Here is a 19,566-nt window from a genome sequence, read left to right as displayed (position 1 = left end):
CCGATAACAATATCTTCAGTGCTAGTGGAGCATTAGATCATGAGTGAGTCTAAGCACTCTGACTATTTGGGTACAATTCCTCTATAGAGAGATGCCTGGCAGGCATTCTCTAATGCCCCTCCTAATGACAGCGTTATAACGAGAGGCTAAGCACTTTGGAATGAACTCACAACGCAGCAGAGAGAGAAAGTGAGATGAAGCCGTGTGCGGTTCAGCTGGGATCTGGGGGTGCAGTGCTAGTTGTCTTGGTGACGTGGACCACCCTCTCAGTATAAAGATCTAGCTGTCTCCATTACAACCTTATATTGTTTGGGATATTTATGGACCACTTCTTATACTGATTTTTTTCTAGGCATATTTATTTTGATTCGCATCCATCAATATATCAAGGGTTTTTCTTTTCTTTTTTTTTTCTTTTTTTCTTCTGTGATATTTTCATATATCTGCATCTAGTCTTCCGGATTTTGCATTGTTTTCCTGCCAAGATGTAAATTCACTAAATATCTGTGCCACTTTTCCATGCAGTATTTCTGCACACAAATCTGTTTTGTTTACTAACCACTGCAGTGCTGTGATGGAATGGCATTGAGTGCATTTAAATGAAGACATTGCAATTTTTTTTTTTTTTTTTTTTTTGCAAGCAGGCTATATAAATTGCTATATGTAAATAGACTTATTACAGATATTCATGAAAAGAAAAAAATAATGGCAGTGGTGGTTATTTTAGTATTATTGATATACTAATATAGTTTTTATTTTAAGTTAGTTATTTTAATATTTTCTGGTTTCATTTTAATTTTAGTTATTTTTTGTAATTTTTATAAAAAATATATTAATATATTTCTAATATATTAGTTAATATATTAATTTGTCTATATAGTTTGTATACTTTTTTATTTCATTTTTAGTGTTAGTTATTAATATAAAATGAGAAATTTTTCTTTGGCAAACAGGTGAAATACAACAAGTTTTACAATAAGCTTTTTGTATTTTAGTTCATTTTAATTTGTTTGATTTTTTAACTATACGATATCTATATAGTGTTGTATTTAATTTTATTTAATTTTATTGTCATTTATTTTATTTTATAATTTATTGTATTTTAAGTAATTTATTTATTTATTTATTAAGTAATCAAGTTTTTCAAAGATCAAGTAACGATACAGTGCTTTACTGCAATATATATATATATATATATATATATATATATATATATATAGTTTGTTTATTTTGGACACAAGCTTCAGAGCTCTGATGTCGAATGTAACTTGGATTATCGCATGCCACAATGCCACAATAAGACTTTCCTCCTGGATACTGGGCTATAAAAAGTATGCGGTAATTTTTTTCATTGTACTGTGGCTTGTAAGGCCAGGTTGTTATGTTCTTGCACATGTCTGAAGTGTGCATTGGCAACTTAAGTTTTTCGTACTTCAAGAGTAATCTGCACTTTCGATGTGCCTTAAAAACAAACATTATTACAGTTCACGCCATCTGCAGCTCAATAACAGATTCTCTAGTGGCTTTTTATTTTGCCTCCTACATAGTCTGAATGTTCCGTGATAAGGAGGTTCTGTGTTGATTGAGTTTTTACCTCTGTGGGATTTCAGACCTTTACGCCTCACTCAGGGTTTAAATGAGTTCACTCAGTTCACACACACACACACACACACACACACACACACACACACACACACACACACACACACACACACACACACACACACACACACACACACACACACACACACTCCTGCTTCAAGTATTTGTCAGCCACTGATGAACGACTGCAGTGTTTAAATGCATTTATACACTTCTACATTAAACACATCAGTTTATGAGGGTGAATCTCAGTCGGGGTCACTCTAAAATCTGGAATTATATTTTGCTTAAAGATTTTTGACTATTTTCATTGCAATCAGGCATATTTTCCTGATCTTCCCTTCACATGACCCTCACCTCAAATGTGCAGCACCTTCAGTGATCAACTTAACCAAGAAAACTTGTTCTGTGGTGAAATGAACAGTCAAAAATTATGAATTAATGTGACCTGGGTATGTTTTTGTTAGATTCACCAATGTACCTCCTTATGTGTCTCCAATGCCCTCTTATAAACACAGATGCAGGATCACATGGTTTTTCTGGACAGAGCTCTAGACACAGGAACATCTGCTCTACTTCTCCTCAGACTGGGGCCAAATCTCCAACCTGACCAGACTGCACACAGCAGGTCAGCATGAGTAATGCGTACACAGGAGGTCAACTATTGCATAACACACACACACACAAGGCCAGACAATTGCATGCACATGCACTAGCACTCAGACATAGATAAGAGCAAGCACACATACATAAAATGACTCATATATAGTGTTTATAATTGGATGTGCTTTTTTATGAGTTTCTTCTCATTACTCATCGGAAAAAGAAGCTTTTTCCTCTGTTTTGAAAACAGCTAAACTACTGCCACACCACATAATAAGTTAGTAGCATCTCCATTCAGTACTTTAACTTAGTAACTCCTCAGCACTGCACACAACACTGTTGATAACATTCACAACAATGTGGTGATGACAAACCACTGCATGTGCACACATGTACACACATCATTTGCAGGAATATTATAACCGGCAAAATAGCAATTTCTGCTTCAATTTTCTCCCTGTATATCGTCTGCTTTCTTCCCGTCTCTTCATAACCCCCCACCCACCCTCACTCTTTTCTGAGTCACTCTTTGTCTGACAGGGTGCGATGTCATTATCTGAAGGATAGAGAAATGCTCCAGTGTGCTGTCAGTTGCGGTCTCTTTCCCATCACCAAGGTGCTTTTCTCTCACATTCTGGGTCGCCGTCACTTTCTTGCTGCCTTTTCCCCTTCCTCCTTTTTACCTATCAATATTTCAGAAGGAGAATGGACAATTTTGCCATAACTTGTTTTGGTGGAGAGCAAAATTGCCCAACTACAGTATTTGTTAAACCATTTTGAAAGCTTTTGAAGATGTTGCTGATTTCCATCAGTAATAGAGTATTGACTTGCATCCAATTTCACTGCCATTTTCAGCTGGATTTTTTCATTAACCAAACATGCAGGCCATATCCTCATTTTCAGTTTAGTTTTGTGTTTTAGTTTTTTGCATATAAATATCGATCTATAGAATTGTTCTGAGTAAAACTCTGAACTCTGCATCTGTTTTGAGCCAATATTTTAAATGCAACTTTCAAGATATTTACATCTCTTATTATTATTATTATTATTATTATTGGTTAATTGATTGTTGTAGGCAAATAATAATAATAATAATAATAATAAATAAATAAATAAAAAATCTAAAATGTCATAGCAGAAATCATCCATTCCAAAAAAACAATAATTAAATGAATATTTTTGTAACTTTTGTAATAGATGTATGTATATAAAATTAAGTCAATTATTAAAAAAAGTATTAAATTATTGCATAAATGTCATAAAAAATATTTTTTTCTATCTGTATGAAAAATTATGAATACTTCTCGTTTCCACTAAATAATTATGACATAATAATTTTTAATAAATTATTTTTACTGTCAGTTACTTACAATAGAAGTGCTATAGAGGAGTTGAAATATTTTTGTCATACATCACAGCCCTTTTCTGAGAAAGCCGCATCAGTATTAAACCCAAAACATTCCTTTAAACTGATTTAAGGTAATCAGTTCTACTGAAATATCAGTGATTTATTGTAATGAACATGTTTCCAACCTCTTTTGTTGATGTACGGAATGACACAGATCCTCCGGTGAGAGATATATTTAGAGTGCACACGCTTCACTTCATTCTATTCGTCATTTACGAAGAACTTTCATGACCCAATACAGTCACACGGATCAAAGGAAAGTCGTGTGATACGTCTGAACTGCGATCTCATATCCAGCTCTCGTGTGAATTCGCCAGTTGAATTTTAATGCGAAACTCATACAGCGATATTTTTCCTCCCCTCTTTAACATCTTCATTTCCAGCAGGGCCCAAAGAGACCCCCCTCACACCATGAAAATGTATTCAGTTATTTGTTTGGGGGTATTTGTTAAAGGCATGAATAAAATGAAAAATCTATTCTGTGATGCTAGGCCTCCCACCAAACTGCAACATTGGCATTTCCATTAAATTTTTTTAAATCCCAAACACCATTTGTGAAAAAATGCAAATGCTGTATTAATATTCCACATGAAAGAGGAGCATTAGTCATGGATTATATAATTCAAATGAAAATGTTTTGTATTAGGTAACATTTGCAACAGAGAATAATAGACGAGGCAAGGCAAGGCAAAGAAAAAACTCAAGCACAGCAGTTTTGCGAGAGAGAAGTGAATGCTGCACATCACTACCATGATGACACCTTACAGAAACCACTGACATTGAAAAACAGAAAGGAAAAAAAAACACTCAGGTCAGAGTAACACCATTTTTTCCCTCCTCAAAGTCAGTTCAGCTGTGTAGCGGAGCAGAGCCCAGGCCAGAGCATCAGTGATGACACAGTAAAAACTGATTCATAATTAAGTCAGACCAGCCGAGCTTTAAGCTCCCATTATGAGGGCAGAGAATACTTGTCCATTAAGAGCCACTTTACGCTGCACTGGGGAGAAGCTGCTGCTCTTAATGATGAAGTTAGCTATAATTTAGACTTGTGTATCATGGTCTTTCTTTCTCCCGAATGCTGGCATAATGATTTTATTGATGGAGTCAGGGATAATAGTCTCATAGCCGTGTGTGCATGTTTTACATACTGTCCAAGCTTATTTGTCCAAGCTTATTTGTACAGACTGAAGTAGTTTAAGTCTTTGGTTCTTTAATTGTGATGATTTTGGCTCACATTTAACAAAAACCCACCAATTCACTATCTCAACAAATTAGAATATGGTGACATGCCAGTCAGCTAATCAACTCAAAACTACTTCTGTCTGTGTGCACTGAATTTAGTTAATACAAGAGTTTCGCAATTTGAGTTGAATTACTGAAAAAATGAACTTTTCCACGACATTCAAATTTATTGAGATGCACCTGTATAACAAGGTTGTTAATGGATTAAAAACTGTAATTGAATTAATTATATCATATGCAGATTAACTGATAAAATTAATCCAAATTAATCACATATTGCTTTTTGATTCAAAACTCCACAAAAATCAGATTAATGAAAGTACATTTTAAAAGAAAAATGCTATTTCAGTTTTTCTACTTCAAAATTTCACCTTTAATTCAAGGGTTGTTGTTGTCGTTGTTTTTTTTTTGTTTTTTTTTTTTTTTTGTAATTTTTTGTGAAAAACTGTGATTTTTTTTTTTTTTTTTGTAATTTTTTGTATAGTTTTACAAACAAGAAATTAATATTGAGCAACTTTAGGTCACATTAGCAAATCTGAGTGAATCTTTCAGCCTCGTTCAAAATTTACAATTGCCTGGATTCTTATTACAAATTATTGAATTCTTCCTAAAAAAAGAGCTAAATAATGTGATTGCAGCTCTGCATTTTAGACACAACATTGTAAGTTATTTTGCCTATTTTTTAAATAATTCCATTCAAAGTCAAATTAACTCTAGCACATCTCCAAGCAACAAACAACAGTGGCGTTCCTACAGTAAATGAATCAGTGTTTTGAATGAATCACTTGAGGGAATGATTCAATGATTTGGAGTCAAGGGATAGTGAAGTGTCCATCAGATGCATACTTCAGGATCTTGCTGGAAACATTAGTTTATTTGGGGACTTTTTATTAATTCTGTGAATTCGCACATGCTACCGTGTTCACATACTGATTTTCACCTACTGTGTAGTAGGGAAGTATGTGATTTCAGATGCAGCCCACCACTGATTCATTTCAGAATTTATCAGTGTTTTGAATGAATCATTTAAAGGGATAGTTCATCCGCTGGAACATCACTCTCTCGTGAACGTGCATATGACAGTTAGCAGGAGCTAGATATTATGGTTTATAAAGTTTTTAATATGGATATTATTCGCATCGATTCAGCTCAGTAGGCCTTTATTAACCCCCTGGAGCCTTGTGGAGTACTTTTTATGATGGATTTATGCACTTTATTTCACTTCAAAATCTTGAAGAGCTAGGACATTTTTTAATATAACTCCAATTGTATTTGTCTGATAGAAGAATGTCATATACACCTAGGATGGCCTGAGGGTGAGCAAATCATGGGGTAATTTTCATTTTTGGGTGAACTATCTCTTTAAGTGAATGACTCACTTATAAAGACAGCTACTTGTCGCCACCTACTGGCGTAATTATGAACCACCAGACTATCACATTAATATCTTATGCAATAAAGTAGTAAAATATTTAAAACTTTCTTACTTCATTCCTTCCATTATTCCTGTCTTTCTTTTTTTAGTTCATCTCATCTCATTTATGGCAAAAATGGACCAGGACCATCTCTGATGTCCCCTTCAAGAAATATGTGCATTACATCCCTGTGTATGAGTGAGTGAGAGAGAATAAATGTTGTATGTTGAGGATAAGGTAGTTGGCCAGGGGTTGATGACTAAGCAGTTTTTCTCCAAAATGTGAGTGTGTGTTGAAGACAGAGAGGCAGTGACAGAGAGAAAATAAGGTTTAACATGGTAAAGTACAGCTAGGTTTGCAACTCAGCCCAGTGCACTTGTTAATACTTACTCCCTTGGGTCTGACGTGGATGAGAAGTCTGACATGGTGATGTTACTCGGTGAGAAATATGACCTACACGCACACAAACGCGTGCGCGCGCTATGCTCTCCCACATTATGATCCGTTGGCTGGGATGTCATGTCACTTTTAAGCAGTGCAGAGATGTGGCAGGAGATGATAACACCAAGCCTGACTGAAAAACGCTGACTGCTTGGATTCATGAGCGACCAAAACAGCAAAAATCACAGCTCGGATGCCTTTAAAGTTCGATAAAAATGTTTGGGAAGTGAAAACTGAATTGTGTGCCAAGTTTTTGATTATAGCTGCATCGACACTTGCAACTCTTCATTTGCGAATTTGGAGCACTTGACAAATTACACTCAAACTATATTGAGCTCGCAGCCTCGACTCGACAAATTACGTTTAATTACGTTTTCAATTTTTAACTTTAGGTTCTAACTTAACTTTCTCGCTTCAGAGTATTAATTTTCAATTTTCATAGTAAATGAACATGTACAAAGTGCGCTGTTTTTTTTTTTTTTTTTATGAATTCCTTATTATAACGTGCACTCTCCTCCCTTCCGAAGGGACTTAGGGAGCGCGCACAATCTCTTGATAATGTTGATGAGAGCATTACAGGTAATGACTTCGACAATAGCAACAGTCATACTCGTTTTCATTTTCGTGATTGCGTTCAGTCTAACGTAAAGCCTTCCTCTCCTCTGTTTGCACGACGATTCAGCTGAGAGCTTCCCTTAAGGGAGCTGCTTCTGATCTCATCCATACTGCATCATTCTGTCAACACGGACGTCTTGTTGCTGCCTTTCATGCTGTGACTACACAGTCGAAATATTCGACTTTAAATGCATATGCGTTTTTGTTTGAACTCACTTCTCTTTTTTTCCTACCCCAACACCCCCCACAACTGTTTGTCAGCCCCCATTTACGAAGAGGGAACATCTATTTTAAGCTCTGCGCCATAGACCAGCCACCCACACGCTGCAAGTGAGAGAGGGATAGAGAGAAGAAGAAGAAGAAGAAGAAGAGGAGGAAGAAGAAGGAGATAAAAGAGTGAGAGAGAGACTAGCACATATTATCAGAGGAGCAGACGCACTGTGGGGAGAGAAACCGAATGAGGGGGTTTGTGTATGTGTGTCAGCAGTTCATCAAAAGCAACAATGCTGTTGGCACAGCAACAGTTTATTTAACACCACATACACACATAGGCAGATGCATTACAGATGAAAAATTAGATACGATCCAGTCATCGGCATGTTTCCTCAGACTTTCTCCAAACGAAAAGGAGAGAGGAAATGGAAGTATCTGGAGTTTTCAAACTCGTATGACTTTCATTCTTCTGAACAGCACAAAATAATTTGGCATGCTCTTTTCCATGCAATTGCACTGAATGGAGACCAAAGCTTTCAAGCTTGTTGAAAGGGTGTGAAATATCAATATATATATAACATATGTGTTTTTAAGGATTTAGCACAAATGTAGAGTTAAAAAAAAAATAATAATAATGTTATGTAAAATTAATCAGATAAGCTAATTTGTGACATATACTATGTGAACTACTTTGTACAAAAGGTCAGATTTTCTTGCTTTCATGAAGCACGTGATGGTCGGAGCACAAAAGAAGAACACTGGAAGACACAAGTCAAATAAATCACTTTTATTATGCCTTAAAAAAAAAAAAGCTCTAGTCATTTATCATTTTAACTGCATGGAAAAGAGCGACCAGGTATTCTTCCAAAATGTTCCTTATGTTTTCCACAGCAAGAATAAATAAATTAATTAATTAATAAGTCACAGGTTCAAAGCAACATGAGGGTAAGTAAATGAAGACAAATTTTATTTTTAGGTGAACTATCCCTTTAACAGTCCTCTTGAGCACTATATTCGGAGTCTCAGCACCAGAAGGTAGACTATGACCGTTTGTATGAGTCTGTGTGCTTGTTCTTCCTGACATCACAGTATAAAAACCAGGTAAATGACACATGCTGAACACTGCAGTTGCGAACAATGCATTTTTCCCCTCACTGTGCATTTCAGCACCACGGACAGCAGCTCACAACAGAGCACACTCAGTACTGACCATGATTACAGCCCTCACAGAGCCTCATTTTGTCCTCAAGTGCTTTTTGACTGCCTTCAACCACTGTCTGTCCATCTATCTGACTGCTCTCTCACTCTGTCCACTGCAAAGCAGAAAAAGAAGGAAATATTATTTTCTCTCTAAACATGCATAAAAGTTTGCTTGACTAGAGGTGTATGAAGTGGCCAGCAGCAGGGCGGTTCTTGGATCAGGGGGTAATTGGGGCTTAGCCCAGACATCTGTGGGTGCATATGAGTCATCCTTTGAATTATTGGAATATGATGCACTTCTTTTTGATTTTTTATGATGTAAATCTTTCAGTATTAGTGGAGCGAAAACTAAAAAAGATTTGTCTAATCTTCTCAGCCTCAAACCCACCTGAAGGTCTGAAGTCTACAATGGAGTTCAAAAATCTGAAACCACATTGAAAACCTGGGTTTTTATAAATAATAATAACTATAAAAATAATAATAACTATATTTTTTTATCCAGAACTTAACCAAATCTTAAGGTTTAGGAAAACTGCAGCACTAAGAAACACTGGACAAAATTATTAAGTAATATTTAATAGAATAGTGAACCTTTAAATCAGTCTCAGGTCATCCAAGATCTAGATGAGTTTGCTTATTCGTTAAAACAGATTTGGAGAGATTTATCATCACGTCACTTGCTTACCACTGGATCTGCAGTGAATGGGTGCCGTCAGAATGAGAGTCCAAACAGCTTGATGGAATTGTTTTTTTACGAACACATAGCTTTTAACGTCAAGTAAGGAATAATTGATGAAGAGCTATTGAATTATTAGAAAAATATTTTTCTAATAATTCAACAGCCCGGAGTAAATTATTCCACTTTTACTACGGTTACCACACCTCAAGACATCAATCAGATGATATATTTAAAGGGAGTCGTCTGGTTTTTGTACTTAAATCGCTATTGTGAGTAGGATTATTTCTTCCGCATCTCATCATCCATCCATAGTTGATCATTTTAAAGCTGGTAACGGAGGCTTGAGCCGTTGATAGCATTCTAATGCAGTTATTAATGAAGGTATTAGAAAGAGAGTGAGAGAGACAGAGACACACAGAGAAAGAGAAAGAGAAAGAGAAAGAGAAAGAGAAAGAGAGAGAGAGAGAGAGAGCTTGTGTGAATTAGGCTACCTTTGTGCGTCCCTCAACAGTGTTCTGCAGCAGCGTTCTCGAAACAGCGCTGTTATTACCTTGCTAGTGAGAAATGTCATGTGTATTTACTTTCAAAAAATCATCTGTCATGTTGTTGTTTTTGTTAGTCCTGTGTGCTGTATAGGTACTGTATGCTAATTTCCGTTATTACATTTAACTCTGTGAAGTAATATGGAACTGTAATGTGGTCAAGAGAGCTGCCTGTAGTGTCATTCACCTCAGAGGATCCATTGGTGAAGAAGTGATGTAATGCTAAATGTTTCCAAATCCGTTCCCATGAAGACACAAACTCTACATCCTGGATGGCCTGAGGGTGAGTAAATTTCAGCAAATTTTCACATTTGGGTGAGCTTTTCCTTTAAGATTCTTCATTATTTTAAGTCCCTAATTAAATGAGCGAATTTGATTGAAAAAAAAAATCATTTTGACATTTTGTTGTGGCCAATACACATTGTTTTATATTACTGGATTGTTGGATGTTTGTAGGCCTATTTTTAAATTACTCAGCTATTACAGAGAGTACTTTTTTGATAGTTTCATGGCACCATGCCTTAATAAAACGGTTTCACAAGAACCACAAATAGCCAGTTTGCCAAGAAATTTCTTCAGCAAAATTGCAAGTAGTGAGGGTACTGTATTCCTTTTTGTTTTCAGAGTTAAATCTGTGAAATATTTAGTGCTTAAAACATACGCACAGTTGACCAAAAAGTCAACTTTTGTTGTTTGCAAAACAGGCCACTGCCCCTTTATTTGAATGTGCTGCCAGCTTTCATTATTTGAAGCTACGTGCCAGATTTTATGCCAATAGTCAAGAGTCTGTTTTGCAAGATTAGGTCTGTCTTATGTAGCAATATTGCTGCTCTGAATGATTTTATTAGTGGCCAAAAAAGGCATGAAAAATTACTGGGAAAGACAAGGTAATATAAAAACATTCGGAAGTCCATCCTTAGTGCCATCCATCCTCTGCTGTCTGTCTGTGGATGGTGAGTAACTGAATGCAGCTCCATGATTCAATATGGAAAATTATTCAGTTCCATTGTTTTGATGTCCATTCGTGTTATGCTGCCAATATTCTTTGCATGCTATGCATCGTATGCACAGTGTACTGAATACATTAGAGTATCAAATATTCATATCAATGTTTGAATGTGTGTGGATGTGCATTTTATATGTTTTGTTTGTGTATTAACTTTACATTTGCAGAGCTTATGTGACCTGAGTTCCTGTGCATGTGAGCAATGTATAATTCAAACTTCACAGTGAGGAATTTAATTGGTCCAACACAAGCGAGGAAATAAAAACCCATCATTTATTTAGACTAATTATGCCTAATAATAATAAAAGATCTCTAGGATAGATTATTTCTCTGGTGATTTTTCACCAAACTAATCTCTGTAATATCAAAACAATTAATATAGACATCAGATTTTTATTTTTCCATACAACAACCCAAAATGTCCACCACATTGTTTTCAGATGTTAAAGATCAGAATTTGAATTATATATAATTTAATATATTTAATAAGGTATTATTATGATCACTAAAATTTTTTTTTTTTATAATACTAAGAAAAATTTTAGTAGTAATTAATCTTTATTTAGTTACAGTAATTATTTTCTCTGAATTTCATTCCATTTTAATTCTATAATTTTATCCACCTTTTTCTTCAAAGCGGAAGTAAGCCTATGGGTGAGACTTCCAGATTATTAACCGTTATAGGTAAATAAGTAGGAGAATAATAACACGCAGTAAACGGTAAAACTGTTTGCACTACAAACCAGTGTGTTCATAATTAAGATAATACATTAAAATAATATGATAAGACACACCGATTTTCAATATCAAGCAGTAAAACGAACTGTTTTGTGCAACTAAAAATAGCTGGACACAGATGAGACTGGAAGCCATACCCAGAGAATTTACAAATGTCCACGCCCATTTTTACTACAAGAAAAAGGTGGATATTATATATAAAAAAAAAAAAACTGAAAATTGGAGTTGTACTGTACATTCTATTTGCCACCTTAATTGTAAATGACCATGAATTAATTAATATTAATGAGCTATTTCATTACATCACCAACCTAAACCATGGTTATTATCATTAACTAAAACATGTTTGTTAATTTAAATAAAATAAAATAAAATATAAACATTTAATGAAAAACTTATTTCAGTTAGTTGACAAGGCAACATTTTTTTAAAAGTTAAAGCACCTAAATTACTAAATAAACATCATAAACAAAAATTAAATCTAAAACTGAAATGAAAATAAACAAGACCTAAATAGTAATATTTAAAAACTAATTAAATGAAAGTACTTTAAAACCTTTATCTAAACTTTTAAATGAAACCTAAATATTAATTCATTAAAAATATAATAGTATAAAGGATACTGAAATAATACTTCAAAACATATTCTATAGCAACACCTCAATATAAACTGAAGTGAATGGGATTTTCTAAATCAGTTGAAGGCCGGGTTATATAATTCCAACAATATTCTGCCGCCTTACTTTCATTTATCCTTCACACATCCTCATTTCAGATGCATTTTCTTTCTTTCCTTTTATTTTCCTTTCATTGTCCTTCTTGTTTCGCACACCTGTTCAGTAGAGGTGTGGCATCAAACTGAAGATTCACCCCAGTCTCCTCAAGGCCACCTTTAACATGAGCCTCGCCATGAGGCAGAATCCTGTTTGTGGGCGGCTGTCGGACCTGTGGAGATGGAATTCTCAATTGAAGATTGGTTTTGGAATTTGAATGGAAGTGTGGTACCCGCGGCTTGAATTGGCGAGATTGAAGTGAGATGGGTTTTAAAGGATGAAGTGGAGATGAAGTTGACCTTGACCTTTTTATCCCTCCTATCTCGACAGCACTTCCTTTTGTCCCACCACCGCAAATGTCCTTTTAACATTGAGCCTGAGAGTTAGTCTTTTTAAATCTATATCTCTTTTCATCCTTCATCTCGCACTGCTCTCTCTCTCTCTCTTTCTTATCCTTTCTCTTTCTCACTCCGAATGAGTGTGAGTGAGCATGTGTGTGTGTGTGTTGATGTATAAAGGGTCCTCTGTGCCCCTGGACTGACGTTGTCTGTGAAGAAGTCGACCATTCAGAGTGAGTCAGATTTCCTGATTCGGAGCCAGGACCATGTCGCCCTGAGACACTATTGCACATGAGAGCGCATATAGTATGATGCAATAGGGTGCATGTGTTTCCATTTCTAAGCTTTTTACAAAACCCTTCAACAAAAGCAAAGGTCCTAGCTAAACAGGCAACAGCACTTTACTGTACAACATCAAAATGTCTCTCTTATAATGTTTTTACCTCATTTCACAGGTTTCCAAGTGGTTCTAATTTAGTTTTGTTTCAAGTTCCAGATTCACATGGCATCAAATGCTGACTACATAACCCAGTAAAGTATGCTGTTCATAGTACAAAATGTCAAAAATGTACTTAAGATCAAACATTAAAATATATGAATATAATAATAGGCCCAACAATATGTGAAATAATTAACATAAAAATTAGCAAAGCTGTTATTCCAGTCTTCAATATCACATGATCCTTCAGAAATCATTTGGTGATTCATTGATGTTATTTAGCAGAAATTAAAAAGAACAGCATTTATTTGAAATAGATTTTTTAGTAACAATGTAAAAGACTTTGCTGTCACTTTTAATTATTTTTTTGCATCCTTGCTGAATAATTAAAAAAAGCAAAAAAAAAAAAAAAAAAAACAAAAAAAAGCTGAAACTGATTGATAAATAAGTGTAAGGAAGAAAAGACCGGTCACAGTTTAATATGCAACTATTATAATTGCATTTTCATTGTGAGTTTTGAATGCTAAACATATAGTTATTGTTGTCAATGGGAGATGTTAAATTTAAGTTATACGGTTTATAAAATCAACATTTAAAATTCAACTGAGAGTAATGATATTGTAATATATTCATATGAATTTGAAATTGGTATTTTCTTCCTTATATTTGTATACACAGCACACATAAGGCTAAAATTATCTACAAAACAACGTCCAAGTGATTCAACGTGAATTTTTTGCAGAAAATTGTGGGAGAAGAAAGAGAATAAGAAAGTATGAGGGATTTTAATACAGCACTGTCTTGCGTACACTCTAATTTCACCTGAGGTGAAGTGGAACGCAAGTACAGTATTTGTTTTCACAAGACAGACATAAGAAAGCCACTCCAAACAAGTATAAACATTCTGAAGATTACATGTTCTAAAACAAAAAGAAAGAACCCACGGTTGATCGCCCAGAGAGCTCTTTTTGCTTTCTGCATGCATAAGGGGCCTACTCATCAAATTCTGGCGGAAGTGTTCAGTGAGACGGAGCCCAATTCTGCCAAGGTACATCAGTATACTAGACCTGTCAGGAGGCTGCATGCAGCAGACTTCTTGCATGACCTGCAGCTCACTCTGTTGTCACATCCTGTATTGCCCTTCGGGTGAAGAACTCTGATTGGCCGAGGCGGGTATAGCCAGGCTGTCACATGCTCTTGTGAGGGGAGTGTGAATAGGCCTCAGGCTAAAAGAGGGGGTGCATGCAAACAGGTAAAACACAGACAACTCTGACCTGGGGGGAGGTCGCGCATCGCATAAAGAATTATTAATAATATAATTATTATGCATAACAGTAGAGTGTAGAAACAGACATGCAAGACCAGCACTGTTTCAAAAGCTCCCCATAGTTAACCCCAAAATAAAATTCTGTCATTGTTTACTCACCCTTATGCCATTCCAAACCTGTATGGTATATACTGTTTAATATTTTTGTGGAAACCATGATATATTGATTTCAGGATTATTTGATGAATAGAAGGATATTTTCCAATATTAAAAAAATGTGTTTACTGTCACTTTTGATACATTTAATGCATCCTTGCTGAATAAAAGTATACATTTTTGTTTACTTTTGTTAACTGTTTAAACTTTCATTGAGGAAAAAAAAAAATCATACTGCCCCCAAAATTGTGCATTGGGCGAAATAATACTTATTTTACTCATTCAAAATGCGCAAATTAATTTTTTAACTTTTTTTTATTTTTTTTTTTTTTTTTTTTTTTTTTTTTTTTTTGGTATTTTGTCTCTATCCATTACAATATACCTACCATAAAAATTACAGACCCTTCATTTCTTTGTAAGTGAGCAAACTTACCAAATCAGCAGGGGATCAAATAAATATTTTCCCCACCATGTATATATATATATATATATATATATATATATATATATATATATATATATATATATATATATATAGATATTCATAGAAAGTTTACTGCATATCTTGTAATTCTAAATTCTGAAAAAAAAAAGTCTGAATTGTGAGATAAAAAGTCATAATTACCTTTTTTTATTATTATTCTGTGGTGGAAACAGGCTTCCATATATGAGAGTGAGTAAATGATGACAACCATTTCATTTTTGAATGAACTGTCCCTTTAAATCCCACCATCTTCAAATAATTATAAAAACTTTTCCAGCCACCTTGATCTTGTAATAACCTCTCATTGCAAGGTGAAAGCAATAGCAAACACATATTCACACACAAAAATTGCAATTTCACATTTTATCACTGCAACACAGAGTGGTGGATCACAAATTGAGACTGTCCATTTCTTTTGCACCGTGGTTTTATTATCTCTCCCATTCTGCTAATGTGCCCTGAGAGGAAAAAGAGAAAAAGATGTGGCCTTGGTTAGTAGGAAAGGCTTTTGTTTTCTTAATCACATCTTTCTCTCTCTCTCTCTCTCTCTCTCTCTCTCTCACATCAGGATGACAAGTGCCATACCATCCTGTGAGATGTGCCAAGACAGAATGAGCATCTGTCAAAACACGATGGTCCCAGCGGACGTTTCGCTGATGGACGCAGACATGCAGGAGAGAGAAAGACAGACGAAAAGAGAAGGAGATGGACAAGGGATGGCTGAAAAGTGTGGTGGATGATTTGAATGGGTGGGGTCTCGTACTCACCTGCTGCGCCCACCAGCATCCTTGAACCCCATTTCACCTCCATCTCTGCGAGGGGTGAACGTAAAGGTCCTCCACACAGTGTCTCCCTCTCTTTCTCTCTCTATTTTGATTGTACATGGTTGCAAGCATACTAATGAACTCCACAATAGAGCAAGAACAAGAAGAGAAATGGAAATGAATGCCGCTGCTGAAAATACAATTAAGTAAAAACAACTCATTTGGTTTCTCTTTGCAGTCCAATGCATCTACTCAAGAGCAATGACATTTGAATTGCAAAGGTCTATTAAATATTGCTTGTGCAAATACAACGGTAGGGCAAATTAACTCAGTCCCAGAGCAGGGTTTTGCCTCCTCCATGCTAAATATGAAGCCATTTCAACAGGTCCAGAAAAACTAGTGGAAGTTGAATTTCTAGTGCTTTTATAGCTCAGGAATTCTCAGTTATATTTCAAATTTTGTATTAAAATAAATAAAAATAGACATGAAGGAGAATTTTGATCTGCACAATTAGAAAAGTGGGATTACACTGAGAAAAAATATATAGCCTATTTTTTATTAATCATCAGTATTTATGTCCTTGTTTTCTAGTAAATATATCTTAACATCCTTAAAGCAAAATAAATGGACTTAAATGCCCAATTGGCAAATTGTTAGATGTATGCTTAAAGCAACTAAAAGCAAAATAAATAAATAAATAAATATGCTAATAATGTAAATATATTATGTTTAGTCTGTAAGATTTCTAATTTTTTAATTTCTAATAAATTAACACTTTTATTCAGCATAGACATGTTAAATTTCTCAAAAGTGAATCAAAAAAATCAAATATAAATATTTCAAAAAATGCTGTTCTTTCAAAGTTTGTTTTCAACACTTATCACAGGATGAAATTACATTCGAAAATATTTTTAAATAGAAAAGTTATTTTAAATTGTAATATTTCACATTGTATATGTGTGTATGAGTATATTTGTATATCTATCTATCTATCTATCTATCTATATATATATATATATATATATAAATATATATATATATATATATATCTATATATATATATATATATATATATATATATATATATATATATATATACAGACCCCAAACTTTTGAATGGTAGTGCATTTTTCACATATATTTGACAAAAAAAAAAAAAAACTAGTTTTTGTATATTGAAACTTGCACTTGAATAATCTCAATATAAATATCTTTTTTTTAATGTATTTTAACTAAATACAGATTAACATTGTATTTTTGCATTGTATAAAATGGATGAAATTGCCCAGATAATTTGCTCTTCTTCTTAAAACATGCATGTAAATCCGAGCCGTGACCTATAGACAGACACTGCAAATTTACGAGTACAGTTCCTGTCATTTCTCGATCAACACAAGTGCTAAAAAAAGCAAAATATTAAAAAGTAAAAACTAGAGGAAATTTTATAGTTATTTTTGCACTTTTAGTACTTTAGTACTGAAATGACACTTTAAGGGGCATGTTGAAAACAACATCAGCAGTTTAGTAGAGATAAAGCTTACTCATGCTAGGATTTTCATAGATTGCACTGTGTTTCCGCTGCATGTGCTGACTATGTTCCTGATGGCCACAGGCAACTCAGTGAAAATTCACAGTGGGACATCTCCTAAAAAGACAAAGTTACATTACCAATGCAAACACAAAGTAAAGCACACTATGCTGGAAGCGTTAATTACGCCCCCAGACACTCTACAGCCTCAACATTCACTCACAGCATCATCCAGATTTATGTCGTTTATTTATAAAATGACCCTTTCTATCATTCATCCGTAGATTCATTTATTTGTTATTTACAGATTGAGGGATAAATGTGCCACCATCTGGAAGCAACAGGCGTCCCCTGATGTCATGCCCTTGACAAGATCACGACAAGAAAGACTATAATCTAAAGTTGAGCACGGCTTTTGTGACCCGCTGTTTACATTGGCACTGATTGAGCCGATCGGAGCCATCCCTGAGGCGGCAAGACTTATCGTTCACCGCAGAGGACCCGAGAACTGACAGAAGTCTTTCCTGCCCCCCCCCCAAGCAAATTACAGCCAGGTACACTAAATGTTCCCATCATCTCACACCTGCAATACAAAGACAAACAGGGGACTCTTTCTCTCTTGCTTGCTCTCTCCGCAGGTCTGCTAGATCCTGCTTCATTAGACGTGCAGCTGTTGAATAGAAAGGCAGTAGAATAAGAGAGAGAACCCAGGAGAGGCTAGCAGACGTGACAGATGAAGAGAGAGAGAAAGAGAGGGAGCGAGAGAAAAAGGGAGGGAGGAAAACTAACAATGGCCTGTCATTTTGATCGGCTGCCAAGTGATGCCCATAATTGATTGCTCGTCCCATTTTCAAAAGCTTTCTAGACACGGACATACACACACACTGTTTGAACATAAACTATAGTAATAGAGGATGAATCTGTGCAAATCACAGACTCACACACCGTGAATTTGTGAAATGGAATATTTGGGTTTATAAAGGACAGCTCTGACTCTGACTCTGAGCATTCTGATTGGATGAACTGTGTTTGAAGGCGTTATGATGCGGATAAATGCTCACCTGTGACTGCACATTCTGCATCAAATCACCAAGTTGCAACGTTGCTCTCCAAGCATAAACAGCCTAATGTGAATCTAAGAACTATGTTCTTTTGTGGAAGAATAGTTTACTTTGATGTTAAAATGAAATTTGGTCGTTCTAAACTTGTATGACTTTGTTCTGTGAAACACAAAAGAAGCTATTTTGAAGAACTGTTTTTTGTTTTGTTTTTTCACACAATGAGTCAGTGGGTCATTTTACACAGAACACGCTAATTATTTTTTAGTATAAGGCATGCAGGAAGTGGCAAATTGTGTCCAACACAGAAAGAGATCAAATATTTTCTATTTTCTGAAATATTTTCCACCATGTTGGTCCAATCTTCAGAGCCAAAATACATTAAGAATATTTCACTACTATAAGATTTGGACTTGGGATGAGTTTACAGGGTACGATTTTAGTGTATTTTATTTTTATTCTATATTTTTACCTTGGTATTTATCCACACACACACACACACACACACACACACACATATTTTTATTCTATATTTTTAGTCTTGGTTCAATACACACATTAAATTTTATTCAACAAATTTTATTCCATTTTGCTTATGCCACATTATCAACAGGTCACATACAAAGCAGTTAAAAAAAATGTAGGAATTTCTCAAGAATACCTCAAGCGCCCTCAGTCCTGTACATCATAATCTGACACCCATGTTTAGTAAAAAGAGTAGACATGAAGAAGCTTTTGTGTGTTTGTGTTTGGTTGTAAGGGGTCCGCAAGCAGTCCAGTGCCTGTTTGTTAGCGTGGAGGCTAGTTTGTGCTCTATTGGATGACTTAGCCTGCAGCTCTCTAAAGGGACGTCGAAATCTCTCAACAATATTATTGCTTTTTTGATGTTTTATGTGATTGATGATCCTAAGAGTGTGAGTGCATGTAGGTTAGGTATGTGTTTGTTATCTGTAAGTATGCATGCACACGCACACACACACTAGGGAACGCATGCCAACGTATATGCACACATGTAGAAATACTGGGTAGGCTTGTTTCCTCCCCCTCTCTCTCGC

This window comes from Cyprinus carpio, chromosome A21 (assembly GCF_018340385.1).
Source record: "Cyprinus carpio isolate SPL01 chromosome A21, ASM1834038v1, whole genome shotgun sequence".
NCBI lineage: Eukaryota > Metazoa > Chordata > Actinopteri > Cypriniformes > Cyprinidae > Cyprinus > Cyprinus carpio.
This window is presented reverse-complemented; position numbering follows the sequence as displayed.